We start from the raw sequence: 18,246 nt of genomic DNA on the forward strand, positions 1-18,246 counted from the left end.
AATGTTAAATGCAAGTGTCTTATTATACTGTCAGTAAGAGTTAATGACAAATACACGAAAACACAAAACTTAAAAACTCGCCTATTGAAAGCGACCGCTTCGTTGGGTGGCCACACGTACTCAGAATTGTATCGGATGGTAGTCGACGCACCCACACGGTTTCGCTGTTCTCCGAACAATCTTTTCGTCGCTGAAAACTAAGTTGTCCCACTCGGCCACTGTCCACAGACAGAAAGATTGGGCAAAGCTCACACGATCCAGTTGATTCACGACCATCAAGTTGTATTTTTGGGCAAGGTTGAATTGTCGCAACCTATTAATAAAATTATTATTATATATATATTATAATAATAATAAAATATATAATTATATATTATTTTGCTTCCTACATTTCTGTATACGCAAGAACACGTTAATGAAGTTGTATTTCTGGCGGTTCATTATATCGTATATATATTTCGTTGGAAGGCGGGAATATTATACTACAAATGTTACATATCTTCGTTTCACAGTATCTATAGAAACGTTCACCTTCAACTCAGTTCTGTGCGCCGTGGCCGTTGTGAACAGGCTCGCCTGGCTGTTACTTTGCAGGCGAGCGTCGTGGTCGGCTGGTAGATTTCCCCGGCGACATAACCTGTGTCCCAGTGCAATTGTAGAATGCGTGATACACCTCGCGTGGAGATTTTCAGGTATTCCGCGATGTCTTCAAGTGTTTCGTCCTCTGCTCTATTAGCTAGCGCATCTCTTTGCAAAACACTTTCGGCATCTCGTTTGGATTACTCCCGCACTTCACCAAAGGCTATATATACTCTTGCTTCCCTCGACAATTCAATTTCATTTCATTGTAACAGAAATAAATAAATAATAATATGGAGTAAATCTTTCATGAATTATTTGCTATGTCTCCTTCTAATTACTGCTGCTTTTGACTTCAAATTTTCTCCTATCATAAATACAAAAAATTATGCAAATTTCAGTTTGCGTAATGAATTATGCAAATTACCCCTTGAATGCAGCATAATTCAAAAGGTCATTTGCATAATGTTTTGTATTTATCAGAATATTAGAGGTCAAAACTGGTAGTAATTATAGGGAAACATAGACAGTAATTAATGACAGATTTCTTTTTATATTATTTATGTCTGTTTCAATTAAATTAAATTCAATTGTCGAGGGAAGCAAGAGTATAGAGGGTGGTGAACGTGACGTCACATGACTCTGCTCACATTTACAGTCGCCATATTGGTTGCTGATTTCACGTTACCCTGCTTGATCGCTTTATTACGTCAACGTGGAAGAAAGGAATTTTACTGGCTTTGCAGCCGATTTAAAAGGTAATGATTTGATAAAATATAAAGAGAAAACTTCTTTTATTGAATTGGATCCATAAGAAATGAAACAAACGGAATTTTCATCCAACGATTTAACCACGTGGCCAACTATATGGAGGTACAGTACATGGAGGCAGCAAATTATTTGGTTTTAACAACTAACGCTGACACTGGATCAGATGAAGGCATACAAATCACTCGATGCTCGTAATTATTTGACAAGCGGATTTATTCATCGTGATATTTTATTCGTAATGATTTAATTTTGCTTGTAGAAAAGTTACTTTACGTATCTTGTGAGACTTTCCATTACTCATAACTGCGTTAATATAAAGATGAATGTAATTTTATATTTAGTCACATTTTAAGTTAAGTTGTATTTATTACCATTATTATTAAGTTGTTAATTACCATTAAATTTTTTCTTTTGTCATGGTTTTGCGTTGCGCAAGTCTCTAACAACCTATTATTAAGATTAAATTAATTAGCCCAATAAATATGGCTATAATAAATTGGAGGGCTTATCACATCAGGGACTGACTGGAGCAAAATAGACTAAATTTTTACAAAAATTAGCCTTTAATTAACCACAATCAAATTTTTAGTAGAATGCATTTCGGGCACAAAAACTCATTAGCTTACATACTCCCATACAGTATAAACACAAATATCTATCAAGTCAATCATAACATAAATAGCAATTCCAGACTAATACATTTTGGAATTGGCTGATCAGGAGTTTGTGTAAAGGCGTTTCCAAATAATTTACTGTCTCCATGTTCTATAGTTGGCCACGTGGTTAAATCATTGGATGAAAATTCCGTTTGTTTCATTTCTTATGATCCAATTCAATAAAAAGTTTTCTCGATATTTTATCAAATCATTACCTTTTAAATCGGCTGCAAAGCCAGTCTGGAGCGATACCGTCCGCCGCTTGACCGACTCCTGGTCGGCTATACTGAATAGCAAAAATAGGGAACATCGATCCTTTACCCATTGGTACTCCACGCCTCGAATCGGCGAATGGAAACTGTTGGCGTGGCAGACAGCCCCGTTAAAGGCCTTTCTATACTCCCGTTGGTTAATAGATACCCCGAACTGCACTGAGCATGAAACGACTCTCCACTACTGGCTGCATTGCCTACATTACGCTATCGCCCGCCACGATCTGGGCTTGTCATTAAAAATCAACCTTGCAACCGCCAGCATGCTTCTTTCTATATATGAGCCATCAAATGACATCACGCCCCGCCATCTCGCGTCAGAACTAGAAAATTACGTCACTCGCACCGGCCACTTTCATTGACCGAGTGAAGTAATGTCGGAGAAAGGGCCTACAAGTGCCAATATCTCCATATGACCTAGAAGAAGAGAGAGAGAGAATCGATGCAAAATAGGCAATCAGTAAGGATATGGGCTTGTTTATTATCGAACATCACGAGGAGATCTCCCACATGCTGAAAGTCTCGACGCCAGCCGTGTCGAGAATTTTGAAACTGTTCCAGGACAGGTTCTGTGTCGCCGGGGAAGCCGAAGGGGCGACAACGTAAGACAACAGCGGAGAAAGACTCTCGCCTGAAAGCGAGCAGTCAGGCTAGCCCTTTTATAACAGCTTTCACACACAGAAGGGAGCTAAATTTGGACGTATCTACGGATACCGTAAAGAGAAGATATGTAACATTTGTAGTATAATATTCCCGCCTTCCAACGAAATATATATCGATATAATGAACCGCCAGAAATACAACTTCATTAACGTGTTCTTGCGTATACAGAAATGTAGGAAGCAAAATAATATATAATTATATATTTTATTATTATTATAATATATATATAATAATTATTTTATTAATAGGTTGCGACAATTCAACCTTGCCCAAAAATACAACTTGATGGTCGTGAATCAACTGGATCGTGTGAGCTTTGCCCAATCTTTCTGTCTGTGGACAGTGGCCGAGTGGGACAACGTAGTTTTCAGCGACGAAAAGATTGTTCGGAGAACAGCGAAACCGTGTGGGTGCGTCGACTACCATCCGATACAATTCTGAGTACGTGTGGCCACCCAACGAAGCGGTCGCTTTCAATAGGCGAGTTTTTAAGTTTTGTGTTTTCGTGTATTTGTCATTAACTCTTACTGACAGTATAATAAGACACTTGCATTTAACATTGGAAATAATTATATAACATGAAAACATATCTGCGTGTTCGAAGTAACGTGTCAAGAAGTGTATACGACAGTTTCTACCAATTTTTCAACTAACATAAGCTTCAGGTAAAAAAGACAAGCAAAAACCTTAAATGTCATTACATACGACAAGTGAAAAAACATCATGAGCGAATGTAGATGTCAGGATGTATTCAGGCCTATGTTGTATAGCAATATAATTTAGAGTATATATACACGTAATTATAACACACGATACACTGTGTGTCGTGTATTATATCACATCGAACTATTATGACATTGTTAAAATGCCAGGCTGAACTTGTTTAGCATATTTTAAAACTTTATGTAATGTTAACTGATTTCTACGTGACAAGTCATATATTATGTTCTTATTAACCTTGCAGCCCATTCATTTGTGCATAATTATTCTTTCAAAACGGGAATTTTCATGTTATAAATCACAGCTTGATTGACCTTTTTTCTGTTTGCAGGAGTCTGGGGATGGATGACAGCAACGGGACCCGGGAAGCTGGTGAGGATTAACGGATATTTGGACTCTCGTCAGTACGTTCAAATACTGGAAGACGTGTCGCTGTCATCGGTGAGGAGGGTGTACGGTGAGACTCCATTTTGGTTTGTCCAGACGGCCGGAAAACGTAAAAGTGGCTGTGCCCAGCTAGAACTGCGAGACATCGGATTGCCGGGGAGAGGTGCAGACCTCAACCCAATCGAGAATGTTTGGGCCGACCTCTGCCGCGATTCCATTCAGGCGGCAACTCCCGACGAACTTTGGAAGATCGTCAGAGTTCGTTGGGAAGAAGCTTCGCGAGGGCATACTTTGCTAAAGTCGTGGCAAGTATGCCCGAGCCAAGTATGGCTGAATGAGGTCGCGGAAAGAGTAAGCTTGTGGACGAGGTTCTGTATACCTCTCTCCTCCATCTGCATGTTCCAAACTGGGCATTTTCAGTTTTGCTAACGAGTTTGTTAGTGACGTTTTTTGATTTGGTTGCGCAAGATTTTTTGATGGTAGTAGAACTACGTGTTTACTGTACAGATATTAAGTAAATATACATCATTTTTTTATTTGTTAAATACAGAAGAATGAAGAAAAGTGCTTCGTATACAAATTACGACTTATGAAAACACAACTTTTAACGTAAATTATTGGTTTTGGTAGGATTTCGGGCAAAAACATTTATACCTCATAAAAGATTTTTGATGGTGAATCTCGTCGTATAATTGAAATTTTTCATGCGTGACAATTTTTTGTAAATTACAATGCCACACAAGTTAGATGTTACAAAAAAAAATTCAACAACGAATTGCGTAATTTTCCCGGCTGTTATAAGATTTTGTTCAAAAAATAACTTTTATATTTTTAATTATAATGAATAAAATTGTGTGTGGTGCAATCTGATATAAGTTTTTTTTTATGATAAAATCTCATATTATTAATTATTATAAAATGACAAAACGCTTAATTTTAAGGATAGAAATGAGTTTTATATATATATATAAATTACAAATGCTAATAAGGAATAAAATCTTCATTACGTCCGATTCCTCTGAAGATATGAAAAGTGATCCCGTCTATCTCCCCACCATTTGACCTCTACCACCAAAATTTAATGGCATTGATCCCCCCCTTATATACGAGCAACTACCATGCTAATTCCGTTTCTTAAATGAAATAGACTCCAACACTCACACGCCAGATTTGTAAAAAAATTCAGGGTGTAAAATTTGACACCATTCCAATATTTTCTCTTGTTATGTATATATACATAACAGCAGGGAAAGTAAAGGGTATTTGAAAAATATCTTTGGAAAGGAAAATTTCAAGGATGTTTTTCAATATGATATATTTCGGCTGAACCAGGTCTTGAGATTTTTAATAAGGTATAACTCAACATCCGCGTAACATCGAAATTTTCTGGTTGGAAAATCAGAGCATCAAAAACTACTACTAGTAAAGGCCTGACTAGAATGTCGAATAAATTTTTTTTTTTATAATTGTGTTCCGCGTCGAATAAAAAAAAATTCTTCGAGATTGGTCTCACTTTTCTCAATTTCTACTTAGCCGAACATTTATTCAGAAGCGAGAGATATTGACCCTGTCTAAAAGTAAACAAAGCATGAGGCAAGTCACGTGATTAGACCTTCTTCAACTTCCGGTAGAATGTGTGCATGTTCAGCTCATCTTTGGAGGGGGAATTTCGTGCAGCGGGTTTCGTCTGTATTTACACGTAACTAGGTAGCCAGTTAATTAAAACTAAAATATTTTAAAATTTAATTATTATTTTAACTTAAAATTTAATTTTAAATTTAAAACTTCTTTATTTCGAAACAAAAACCGAAACCGTAGCTAAAATTAAAAATAAAATCAAAATTAATGAATGCAAATTAAAATGAAATCAATTGAAACATTATTTGGGAAGGTGCGGATAAAGTACTTGTCGGTCATGATTGATTTGGTTAGGCCTGTATTTCATAGAATTGAGTCCTTATTTAGAGCACTTCTTCATAAAGGGATAGTTTCGGTTTCGGCGGTGACAGAACATTTTGCTTCTAATTAATATGTAAAATATATAGAGTAGATATAGATAAAAGTATTCAAAGCACAATGCAAGATTCTAGTTAATTAAGAGTGTTCTTGTTTCAATCAACCAAGGGTAGGACCTTGGGTATAATCTGGGAAAACTGAAATGGCGTGTTAAACAATCATAAAAGATGAATTTGTATAGTTTTACATGCGAAGATATGTAAAATTGTGTCCAGGGAATCAAAAAATTCCATAGCTTGATAAGTCTGCATATTTGTTAAATTAACGTTCTTGTTAGACGGCCGGATGGCCGAGCGGTCAAGGTGGCAGCCTACCGCTCTGGGGGACCCGGGATCAAATCCAAACGGGTCGAAAATCCCCAGGAATTTTTCGGGGGGTAGTCCGTTCGGATATGTCGGGCCCCGTCCCTCACCACCCGGTCGCCCCATTGTGGGCCTAGCCGAACCCATAATGGGCCTTCTAAATGAGGCCCTCTTAGTGCCCACAGGGTCCGATAAGTCGGCATATTTGTTAAATTAACGTTCTTGTAATGATGTCGCTTCTTATTCATCCACAGAAAAAGTTCCTCGTTATTTATGAAATCATTAATAAAATATTATTTTACTTATTCTATTTGAAATCTGTTTATTACGGATTTATTAATTTATTTTTAAATCAATATTTACACATCTTGAAGCATGAAAAAAAATAAACCGTTTCTGATCGTGCTCATAAGTTTCATTTTCTGTTGCTTATTACCAACAAAATCAGAGTTGTTAATTTTATTTCAAATTACTATAATAGTCACATCACGAAAACGGAAAATTTATATACAAATAAAATTTTGAAATACGTTAAACTATTGAATTGTAAATATATTTTGTGAAGATCTAAATAATATACATTTAATGTTAATTTTTGACAAATTATATATATTTAAATAATCGAATAAAATTGATAAAATTTGCAAAAAATAATTTTCTTAGTATTACTTTATTTTATTGGTAATTTTTTAATTCTTCTGTTCTATTTTAACACGTGCAGAGAAGTGATCGATCACATGGCCAGCGGTTAAGGTGGCAGCCTACCGCTCTGGGGGACCCGGGATCGAATCCGAACGGGTCGAATAATCCCCAGGAATTTTTCGGGGGGTGGTCCGTTCGGATATGTCGGGCCCCGTCCCTCACCACCCGGTCGCCCCATTGTGGGCCTGGCCGAACCCATAATGGGCCTACTAAAAGAGGCCCTCTTAGTGCCGACAGGGCGGAAAGAGTTAAAAAAAAAAAAAAAAAAAAAAAAACACGTGCAGAGAAGTGATCGATCACATGGTCAACACGTGTTTACTCACTTCCGATTGTGATGTTAACTTGAAAACAAACTCATCAAGTTAACAAAACAGGAAATTCAGTTAGTGGAATCTCAAAATAGAGATCAAGCAAATGAGGATTTGTGGTGGAAGTATCGAAAAGGAAGATTAACTGCATCTCTGTTTGGTCGCATTCTTAGATATAAAACTTAGGAAAAATTTGCAGCTCCGTGAAGAACATGAATATTACGCACAAATACAAGGACAGATGGGGATTGCAAAAGTCAAGGAGTGTTTTTTTTGTATGTTACAGTGGTAATGATGTACAGTACATATAAAAAAAATTAATTTTAACCTGGTTTTCTCGCAACATGCAGTGCAAAAACTCTCATCATTTTATTTATTACATAGTAACTGAAATATTTTCAGAATGTGTTAAAAAAAGTTCGGAACAGATGTTGTTTACTTGGGCAAGCAAGGAAAAAAAGAACCGGAAATATCAAGGCTCCAGGATGTTTTGGTGCTGTGCTGCCACGTACGGTCAATATACTGGCTTCACTTGATTTCAGAGGCAGCCGCTCCAGTATTACAGCTCCATGATTAATTAAGAGTGGCCCTTTTTAGCAAGCCCATTAAGGGTTCGATCAGAATCACAGTGGGGGCGGCTGGGTGCTGAGGGACGGGGCGCAACCAATCCGACGGACAACCCCCGAAAAATTTCTGCGATTTTTTGACCCGTGCGGATTCGATCCCGGGTTCCTCAGAGCGGTAGGCTGACGCCTAAACTGCTCGGCCAGTCATATTTTTAAAAATCATTTTTCACTTCTAAATTTTAATAAAACGAATATAATCACAAAATGTATTTATTATTATATAGAACAAATATTGGACAAATAATACATATTATATTTCCTTTATCTTGAAAATAAAGAAATTTCCATGTAAATTGAGAAATTTCCCTAGCGGTAATCTTTTTGTTGACAAACAGCTGCAGTAACAGTAGGCAGTACCGTTAGTCGGCTTATATTAATTTTAATTCTGTAAGTAAGTAATTAAATTATTTATAAACAAAATTTCTATATAAAAAGTCAAAACTCATTTTATTATTTTATAAATGAAACATTTAAATAAAACAATTTAATACTAATTGAATAATTAATGTTATTGTGCAATGCTCTTAATTAAAAAGACAAAATCTTTGTTTTTTAGAGTAATTGGATATTAATTACTTCCAATTCGTCAGTAAATGATTTATATTTATTGAAAAACCATTTTCATCTTCTGAGAAATTGAAATAAACAATAATTAAAGGTAAGATTATATAAAATAAGAATGATTTTAAAATTATGATTATAAAATAACACAAAAAGTTTAAAATAATTTATGTAAAACAACTTATGATAAGACTAAACATATTAAGGTCGTCCATATGGAGACGGCTCGGCTCGATGCTTTTCTTTATTCGTGGAGGCTTATCTTCTCTCCGGTTTTTCCATAATGCGATGAAGATGAAACCTTGCTCCAATAGTGGTTTTTCTGTCCACAGTGTGGTCGAAAATGTTTGGCTCTGGAATCTTTTCTATGCTGTAGCCCGGCTACTTTGACTTCCTTGTCCTTGGTCTACTGGTTTACACTTTGTGTCTCTCGCTACGGTATTGAAACATTAGAGACCTTTGTCTGCCACGGAGGTTGCTTCTTGTAACTGGTACTGGTAGCAATGTCGGAGGAAAAGATTACAGGCCGGAACCTCCGAGTGAACAGTGAAGTGAAGCTAAACATATTATTTCTTCTGTAATGGATACACAATACTGACAACACTGTGTGAAAGTTATAGGATACGTATAAGAAATTAAAAATTCAAGCGTCTTGAAAGGTGTTTTTAAAGGTGTTTGCTCGAAGTTCTCTTCTTGATGTTAATTCTGATGAGATCATTACTAAAGATACAACAATTAATAATTTATCTAATATTAAATGCCGATCAATTTTAATGATTTTTTGATAGTGAGTAATTAGACTTGATTTAAAATCAAATTGTAGATTTCATTCATAGAATATAAAAACTGAGCAAGATTTAATTTGTTATTTACCATCACATCATGTTAGGGTTGTAAGCTACAGATATTTCTATTGTGAGTATAAAACCAAAATGAATCATGAATACAAGCAGGACCTTCCCCAATCCCCATCTCTTCTCCCCTCTTAACAGGGAGGAACTGGGGATTTTTCTCTGGGCCAGAAAAACTTTGGGGCTGTAGTGGTTCCTATCCTTATAAACTTAATGTTATTTTTACTAACAGAAAATAAAATCTTTTAGACTTCATTTTACTAATAAAGAAACATTCTACATATTTCATTTGTTAAAAAATAGTTAAAGGTCCCATTCTACCCTGGGTCCCATATAAGCTGTTGACAGTCCTGAATTCAATTGTGACCTTGTAAGAGATACGATCCTTTGAAGAATTTGCCTTCTACAGTGTTGAATGACTCACAAAAAAATCTATGAAAATATAAACACAAAAAATTGGAACAATATCTAACTTAAACCTATCTGCCATCAATGCTGCATTGAAGGCGGATAGGTTAGAATGTATCGGATATTAATGTTATTGTTTATTTATATCTTAAATCATTGCTAGAATTAATGTTCATTTTTTATTAGAACTATCAGATTGTAATGATGATATTTAGACATTTCAGTTTTTTCTAGAAATGACTGGAAAAAACGAACATCATAGAATGTTTGATGTGTGTATACAAGAAACCAGGGGGAATTTCATCACATGTTTCATTGGAAATAGAAACAATTGAAAGAACACAATTGCATACTGTTGCTCAATACTTCAAAAGTGGCTGTAATGCAATGAAGAATCACAATCTCATCTGCCAGGCATTTGGTGAGGATACAGTCAACAGACAGAACTGTTACCATTGGTTCAAAAAAATTCAAGGATGGAGATTTCTTGTTTCACCCTGCCTGGAACCTTTCCAGGCAGTGATCCACCATTGATGACGACATTCTCCTGTAATTGATAGATGATAATCTACAGTTGACCACTGGAGAATTAGCATAACAACTTGATACCATACACTCCAAAAATTGACAAATTCCAATACCACCGTCACAAAACACCAGCACACATAGAGCAAAGATGACATTAGAGAAGCTGGTCAGTCTCATTCACCTTACAGTTCAGACTTGGTACCAATTGACTACCATCTATTTTTCACCCTGCAGAACCATATTGGCAATATACAGTTCAATGACAATACCTGACTAAAAACTTTCTTTAAAGAAAAATTCCAGTCATTTTGTGCTTGTGGGATTGAAAGTTTGCAGAAAAGATTGGCAAGATGATCATCACCTATAAGACTGAACTGTAATCACTGTCAATAAAGTTTATTTTCAAAATGTCTAAATTTCACCTTTATAACCTGATAAAAATGCTTACATGCCAAGAAGTATATTAATAAAATTAAATTATTAGTTGATGTATATTCAATACATCAATATAATAATTTAATTTAATAATAATAAAGAAAAAGACTAAAAAAATGACCAAAAAAAGATGTTTTGGCTGTATCTTGCCTAACCAGAAGGAATATAAGGAAAATTTTGAAATGGAATATTTTCCCAAGAGTTACTTTTGGACCCTTGATTCCTCCCTTTATAAAAGGATAATCTAAAAATCTGAACAGTGTACTGGTGTTTGACAGAGATAAAATCTTGACCTATAGTATATCTTAGTTACTAAACTAGTACTGGTAATTACATGAAAAACAGCATATGTTTTTGTCTAAAATATCTGTCAAGTAAAACCTCCATTAATACACACTCCCAAATAGTGTGTATTAATGGTGTATTAATACACACTCCCAAATAGTGTGTATTATTAACCTAACCTAACCTCTACTTAATGAACATTTTTACAATTCCCAGACCCTTCAAATAGGACATCAATTATATTCACTTTTAAATAGTGGACACTTTAAATGACAGACACTGTTGTCCATAACCAATCTTACAAAAACACAAAGTCCTGCCTTCAATATTCTGAAAGGATTAATTATGTATGAAATTTTTAAAATTAAAGGAATTGGTTCAAATACCCTTTCAGAGGGCAAATTTTGACTGTAGGCATCGAATAAAGACATTGATAATAGGAATGGGGTGGAGGGCAGGTTATAAAACCCAAACAATATTCATTATCTGTTAGAGAAGATTAATCTGGTTAAGTTGTCAATTACCATTTATCGTCATATATATTAATGTTATTATACTTCTGTCTTATTGTTGGAATTAAGCTTATTGTATTGAGAAACCATAAAGTTTTCTGAAGTTCTTCATTCATTTGACAATAACTGTAGTACAGTAGTAATGAAAAAAAAAACAGTTTTAAGGTTAAGACAACAGTGTTTATTTGGTGAAATTTCAAAGGTTGTTTTATGAAGGTGATTTGCTAACTACTTTAAAATGTAGGAAGTTATTCAGTTTTCTTGAATTTATGATGTAATTTATGATCTTAATAGCTTTGTGATGGTTAAAATAATTTTTAATAAATCATTTATTGAAAAAAGCAAAAATGTTCGAAAAATTACACCCACTCAACTACAAATCCCTACATCGATTTTTATTAGTTGCTTAGATCATAAATGATGATGTAAATGCAAGAATACCGAATACATTTCTTAGCCCTTAAAGTGGCTAGCAAATTGCCTTCCTAACTTGACATTCAAACTCTCATTGCCAAAACTGACCTTTGTCCACACTTCTGTTTATAACAACAGTTTCATTTTTCTTTTTTGTTACTTTCGCTCAGGTCATTTTTGATGAATTAATAATTAATCAACGTTTACATTTTTTCATAATTTTTATGTTCCATTTAATTAAAGTATCCTATACAACTGTTTGCTATTTAGAATTTAATTAAAATGTGATTTTTACAGCTGAAAAGATAAATAATACACTGTATGTATATGTATATATGTATTTTCATATTCCTAATGCAAATTTGATGTTTTTGTAATCCATCGTATTCTTCACTTTATAATTACCAGGTTGAAATACAATATAGCCACCAACATGTACAGTACCTGTAAATAGTGGATAACTCTAAATAGCGGACAAACTTTTAGGTCCTGATGGTGTCCATTATTCAGAGGTTATACTGTATATATAATATTACAGTGTATATCTATACACACACACATACATACAGTGCTCATTTTCTAAAAATATTGCTGCCAGTATGCATATATGGTGTTTAAAAATAGAATTCTGTTTTAGAAAAATATAACAACTAAAAAACAGCATTTATTACTAATTGTTTATGTTTTTATAAATGTACACAAGCATTTGTAGCAGGTACAAATGTAGCATTTATTGTATTTTCTAAATTCTTTATATATATCTCTTCCCTATTTCTTGTTTTGGATTTAGTGTCAATTACTAAATGGTGCACTATTAGTAATCACGTTTTTACTTTTTTCTTTTGAAATATTATCATTAGTACAGTGGGTGATTGGTTAATGAACACAATCCGTTCCAAGACTTTGTTCGCTATCCGAATTATTCATTAACCGATTATCAATTTACCATAGGTTTTTATGGGAATCTGATTAATTTGTTCTGGAGACCCCAAGACATAAAAAATACAGTCAAACCTGTTTTTATGCGGGGGATAGGGACCGCATTAAAAAAAACGCATTAAAAAAAATCTCACGAAACTTCACGAATGGCTGTAAATAATAGTTTTCCCGACACAATTAAAAAATATTTTTTTTATGCGGTCAACAGGGACTGCATAAAAAAAGTCTCACATAGAAAATAACTCAAAACCGTACGAAATAGAATTTATTGACAACAGATGTCAGCACTTGACTGCATCGTCTGGTCTATCGTCTGTTTTACATATTTTTGTCCAGGTGGTGTTTTGTTGACTTAAAAAGTAAATTATTTCATTTTTCGCATATTCATGCAATAATATTACTATAATAAGTGCATTTATGCTATAATAAGTTTATTTAGCTATAATAAGTCAACGTAAGACATGACGAATCGCACGAGACTAGTCGCCAACTATACTGCACAAATTAAAAATTCGCATTAAAAAAATCGCACAAATAAAAATCACACATAAAAAGAGCGCATAAAAACAGGTTTGACTGTATATACTTTCTTACTACATTTATTTATATGTAATAATAAAAATACATATATACACACAGTCTTGCTTTTTATTAGTCATGGTTTTTTCCATTTGTGGGGGTTAAAGAATCTGTCTAATGTTGATTGCTTTTCTCTCTTCTTCAGGATTTTTCAGAAGTAATTAATATCATTGTAATTGTAGAGATCGCCAAGCCTATTAACCTCACCTTGGTTTAGATGCCATTCTAAGACCTGACTGTTGTTCTGACATTCTCCCACTTCTTCAAAAGATGTTTAATAGCAGATATCAGCATTAATCCTCTTTTTTAAAAGAAAACATATCATGCTGAGTTTCTTGGTGTTCTTCATTCAAGGGTTCTTGGTCTTCTTCTGTCATCAGATTTGTTTCAGGTTCCATTATGAGCTCTTCAATGTTTTTTATTTCTCAGATGTTTATTACTCCTTTAGCTGCTTGAGTCTTCTTGATTATAGTGTATCTTTCTTAGATAAGATTGAACTGCGGCCTACTGTAGACCTGTATAAGACATACTGCCCAGCAACATCAGACATCTGCCTACTCTCTACTTTTGCTATTATACTCTCACCTTTCAAAAATAAAAACTGACGCAAACTTAACAAGTACCCATCCGACAGTCTCGCGAATACTATAAAAGAATTGTTTCTGTCAGAAAAATAAAAGGCTGGAATTACGAGGGCTGTTCAGAAAGTTCGCGGCCTCAAATAGAACAACAAACAAAATAATGTTAATACTTTTTTTATTTTTCAATGTAGTCTCCTTTATTAGCAATGCACTTATTCCAGCGATGTTCTAGCTTTTTTATGCCATCACAGTAGGTCGATTTGTCGAGGTGTGCAAAATACTCATTCACTTCAGAGACGTCATTTGAGTGGAATCTCTTTCCAGCCAAGAATTTTTTTAGGTTTGGAAAAGGGTAGAAGTCACTGGGGGCCAAATTAGGTGAGTACGGTGGATGTGGAACTAATTGGAAGTGAAGTTCGTTTACCTTTTGTTCAGTGATTCTGGCGGAATGTGCAGGTGCATTATCGTGGTGGAACAGAATCTTTTTCTTCTTCAAGTGTGGCCTCTTTTCTTCGATTTCTTTCTTCAGTTTTTCCAAAAGTTCACAGAAATAGACAGCATTGATGGTCTTTCCTCTTTCTAGGTAGTCAATAATGATGATTCCTTTAGCATCCCAAAAAATCGAGGCCATCACTTTCCCCCGCTGATGGAACTGTCTTTGCCTTCTTTGGTGATGGCGAACTGTGATGTTTCCATTGCTTCAACTGTTCTTTTGTTTCAGGAGTGTAGTAGTGGACCCGCGTTTCATTAGTAGTCACAAACCAACGCATGAAATCCTGTGGGTTTTTCTGATAGAAGACCAAACACTCCTTTGACATCAAAGTGCAAACACGTTTTTGCTCAGCGGTCAGCAGATGCGGCACCCGCCTTGCTGAGACCTTCGTCATACCCAAATTTTCGGTTAGGATGTGGCAAACTCGATTGACAGAGATGCTGTTGTCTCAGCTATCTCACACGTTTTCAGACGGTGATCTGCTAACACCAAATTGTGAACTTTGTTGATATTTTCTTCAGTGACAGCAGTTGACGGCCGTCTGCTGCGAGGGTCATCTTCCACACTCTCTCTGCCAGATTTAAAAAGGGCTGTCCATTTTTTCACAGTGGTGTACAAAGGAGCAGACTCTCCTAAAACTTCATCCATGTCAGCTTTGATTTGAGATGGGGTCAACCTTTTTCTCGTCAGGTATTTTATGACTGCACGAGTCTCCATTTTTTCCATTTTTGACAAAGCATGTGCACACTGACTATCTGATAAGCTGTTGTGAAAAATCTTTACGACAAATCAAGCGGAAATTCGTATCGTATCTTTAGCAAAGATGACTGAATTATTCCCGCCAAAAATTAAATTGATCGCAGCGCCGCATATAGGCAAGGCCACGAACTTTCCGAACAGCCCTCGTATAAGGGAGAGTTTCAAAGTTTGGAGGAATACTATCTGATCAGTATATACTGGTTGAGCGTTGATGTTGATGTCTCCCGCGCTCCAAAAAATTTCCAATTGTTGCCTGAAGACAAGGAAAGACCAATCGGTATTCATTATTTTACGTCACTTCTTCCTGTGTTTGTTCTGTGAGGTGTTCATTGTCCGAACATAAAAATCATTTGCAAAAGTGCTTGTTATCCAATTTGTTCATTAACCGATCACCCACTGTATTTCTCTGTATCTTGTTTCTTGATGAGAACATAGTGGAGAACATTACCAGACAGTATTGTCTATTCATCAAAAGATGGTCTCTGTATGAAAGGAGGAGTCCTGCCCATTAGTTTTTTATGTCAGCTCCAATTGGCCCACAGCATTCATTGTGGCTAATAGAGTGGCCCAGTTCATTTCATTTGTTTTTTCTTGGCTGAACATATAGAATTTTTTGCTGAGTAACTATCAGTACCACATACTGGCTATCAATACTTTTTATGCTATCTGACAGTATGAGATACTGATAAATTCTGACTGAAAAAGTATAAGTAGGAAAATAAAACATAGAATCCATTTTATTTTTTTTCCTTCCTTCTGTAAAAATCTGTAAAGTTTAAGCATAATAGTCTTTAGAACAATGATAATACTTTTTGCAAATTGCAAATAAAATATTAAATATGTACTGTACTTTATTTGCAGTCTTTTTTTTTTATTTAAATGATAAAATATTAATATAATTTTTTCTATAAATAATATTGTTTAATTAGAATTTATATTATTTAGTTAATCATATCATTAATCTAGTGCTTTTGGGTTCCTGCAACCCATTTGTAATGAAAATGAAAACCCTAAAGAAACAATATAATGTAATGAAATAAATAATGTAAACTCTAATTAAGCAGTTAAGTGAGGAATAGTTTTATTGCATGGTTTTATTGGAAAAGTTTTAGTTTATTTTATGGTAAGTTCAGATATATGAATTATTACTTTAAAAATAATATTGTAAACGATGATGTAAAATCTTACTTTTATTTTTTTATATGTTAGTGTTGTATTAATTATTTTTAATAATGAATACAGTACTAATATGTGAATAATAGTTGCAGCATTAAAATATGAAAAAAGGAAAAAGTAAGTCACTTTTTCCCTCCTTATAAACTTTACATTTACACTTTTTACAGACTTTTTACATATTATATATAATGATATAATGTAATGAATCACTTGATGTAAAAAAGTAACTGATAAGTCAATTAGTCATTCTCTTAGGATAAGAAATGACTAATTGTAGTTTTAGAATACTAACCGTTAATTAGTCATTTTTGTCTAAAAGTAATATAACATAATACCTGATAAGAAAGATGATGAAATCTTTTTAACCTCTATGTTTTAATCTATTTTTATTGTATCAGGTTAAGGCTATATAACTATAACCCAAGTTTTTAGTAAAATGTATTTAAAATTTGGATTATTTATGATTAGAATTAAGCTAATTATTAATTAATTATATTACAGAAATAGTAAGGTGATGAAAAAGTTGCATAGGTTAAAGAATAAGTTTGCATAAATTAGTTTTTTTAAGGTTAAGTCTGTATTAATTATTTAACAATCCACACATACTGAATGACCTTAAAGATACATTATGCAAAATTGTTGATAGTATCATCCTACTGATGCTTTTTTCAAGGTGCTATCAAACATGTTAAAGAGATTTTACACCAGAATTGTTGAAAAGAAGGCAATTTTCAATGTCAGCTGAAAAAATTATGATTTAACTAGTTGTGTTTTGTTAAAACTAGATTAAGGTCCCGGGCCCGCTACACTTCACTGTCTGCAACTTCCAATCGCTGTATCCATCTATCCATATTGTACCATGCTTCTGCTTCCTTCGTAATTTCCTCCTCTTGTATATTCAGGATTTGGATAAACACCACCATGACATTTTAGAACTGACTCATCTACTTTGCCATACTTCATTCTTTTCCTTTGAAGGAGAACCATTGCTACAAAGTAGAGGTATTCCTATGGGCAACCCCCTATCAGGCACTTTGAGTGAACTAGTTATTCTGCAGCTTGAGACCACTGTTCTTTCCGCCTTCACCAACCACATTCTCCTATATACACAGTAAGTTGACAATGTTCTTATAATCTGGCAGAACAAATCCTGTATCCAAGAATTCCTGCAAAAAATCAACAACCCTTTTGACCTTTGGCTTGGCCTTGAACAAGACAACAATCAAACTGTTCATTTCCTGGATCATCCAAAGGATGTATCACTATTCAGATGTATAGAAAGCCTATAGAGCTAGTGGAAGGAATGACGAAACTAGATTGAGGCGCCTCTAGCGGTGACGCCGAGTAACAGAATCGGGGCTACAAAGCCGGCACCAGTGTTGTTCCACCTAATACTTTTGTACTAATCTAATATCTTTTTACTTGTTCCAGTACCAAGATACCCATCACCATTTTCCTAGTACTATTTATGAAATCCTATTTATAATATCTTTCCTTTCAATTTAGTACCTTTCAAAACATTCATTTTAATTCTATATTTCTATATTTTTCTACTTTACTTTGGCAGTAAATAGATATTTTTATTGCTTCCTCATTCAAGTGCAGCAGTTGAACGTATTTTTTTGCAATTAAATTTAATAAAAATTAAACTACAAAATTGAGTTCTTAAAAGCAACAATGATGAAATGTTACACTTGAAAACCATCATCTGCTTCAACCATAC

At 34.4% G+C, this 18,246-nt stretch overlaps 1 protein-coding gene across 1 annotated transcript in view; it reads left to right on the plus strand.

Moving 5' to 3' along the window:
* The first annotated feature begins 8,342 nt into the window (after nucleotides 1–8,342).
* Nucleotides 8,343–18,246, plus strand: part of qm (quemao) — a 67,209-nt gene continuing 57,305 nt past the window's right edge. The window contains exons 1-2 of the mRNA XM_067287177.1: nucleotides 8,343–8,389; nucleotides 8,559–8,660. The gene's annotated coding sequence lies outside the window, so the exon portion shown is untranslated. The remainder of the gene's footprint in view (nucleotides 8,390–8,558; nucleotides 8,661–18,246) is intronic.

The sequence above is a fragment of the Centruroides vittatus genome, unplaced genomic scaffold, assembly GCF_030686945.1.
Source record: "Centruroides vittatus isolate TY-2023 unplaced genomic scaffold, ASM3068694v2 scaffold_435, whole genome shotgun sequence".
NCBI classification, from domain to species: Eukaryota; Metazoa; Arthropoda; class Arachnida; order Scorpiones; family Buthidae; genus Centruroides; species Centruroides vittatus.